The sequence below is a fragment of the Propithecus coquereli genome, unplaced genomic scaffold (assembly GCF_000956105.1).
Source record: "Propithecus coquereli isolate 6110/MARCELLA unplaced genomic scaffold, Pcoq_1.0 Scaffold700, whole genome shotgun sequence".
NCBI classification, from domain to species: Eukaryota; Metazoa; Chordata; class Mammalia; order Primates; family Indriidae; genus Propithecus; species Propithecus coquereli.
Window position 1 is genome coordinate 118,244 of NW_012153064.1, and position 1,541 is coordinate 119,784.

A 1,541-nucleotide genomic window follows, 5' to 3' on the forward strand; every position below is an offset into this window, starting at 1 on the left:
TTCCATTAGTTTTTTGACACATGAAGTTATTTTAAGTTTCTCGCTGATAATTCCAACATCTTGAACATATGTGAGATTGTTTCAGCTATTTTATCTTTTAACAATTGGTCATTTTCTTGCTTTCTGTGCATTTGTGTCCAATAATGTTTTTACTGAATGGAAAACATTGCATGTCAGGCCAGAATTGAAGACATCTCTTTTTCTGTAAGTCTATTAGTGTGGAGCCTTGAGCTGGTTTATATTTCATTGTTTCTGTGGTCACCTTCATTACACCACAGATTTCAAATTCTTCTAGCAATGTGCTGCTGCTGCCTTGCACTTAGTGCAGGGACTGGGGAGCTGGAGGTTTTTCTTAGTGTTCTCTTGGTTTCAGCAAGCCCTGCACACCTGCACCCTGAGGGCTTCTCTCTCTAAACCCTTAACCCTTCCCCACGAGTAGATTCCTGTGGCTTGTTACATGCAGTATGATAGTGTTGGGAAGAAGGAGAAATTCTAAATGATCTTGGTCTAACCTTAGTCTTAGGCAGGCCCGGTGTGCCTTAGCCTCAGGAGTGTGGCTTTCTCAGCATTCCTGATTGTCCTCCCCAGCAGGCAAGCCCTTCCTTGTGTCTGTGAGGAGTCCTTAGGCAGGAAAGAATTTCTCTTGTGCAGGCATAGAGATCTGTCCCTTGTGTCACTGTGGAATCTTTAACACAGAGGGTTTCCTGCCCCTTTCTCAGGGTTGAACATCTTTATCTTCTAGTCTTCCCTGGACAGCAGATGTTTTTGTCTAGGACTAATAATGGGAGAGTTTCCTGCTCCTGCTCAAGCAGTAGCCTGCTGCTGTGTGTTAAAGCTGTTGGTGCAAGGCTTGTGGTGGAAGCAATGGTGATTTCCTCCCCTTTCCTCAGCTACAAAGAGATTTTGCTTCCGGTCCTTTCTTTGCATCACTTTATTTTTTTCTACAGCCAGAAGCATGAGGGAGGTTTATCTCACCCTCTCCCCGGAGGAAAGAAAGCTTTTGCTTCTGCCTCTTCACCAAAGCAGTCAAACTTTGCCAGGTCCCTGGGAGCAGGAGGGTTTCGTGGCCCTCTCTCGGTCTATTAAAGCTTTTGCTTCCTTTAGAAAACGCTTTGAGAAACGATGAGGTTCCAGCCTCTGCATCACTAAGGGGATTTCTCCAGCTGCCCTGCCCCAGGCTTCCCTATAAGCTCCCTCTGGAGACCTGTTGAAAAGCCCTGGAGAGTGAGCAGACTCCCCTTGCAGCTAGGACTCTCCGTGACACATGAAAGCCCACACTGAGCCTTGAAGAGTTTGTTAATTTTATGACAGCCCTGTCTTCCTCCTGTGCTCTGCCACAATGCAACCATTTTTGAGTCCCATCTATGCTCAGAGGTCTCCTTTGGAATTCAGTTTACCTGGTTTCCTTGTGACCTCAGCACTCCGATGCACTCAAAGTTATGATCTTGTAGATTATCTGGATTTTTCTTGTTGTCAGATGAGAGCAACTTTTTGGCTTTCTATTTTCTAAGCAGAAAAAGACCATGCAAGATGATTTTTTT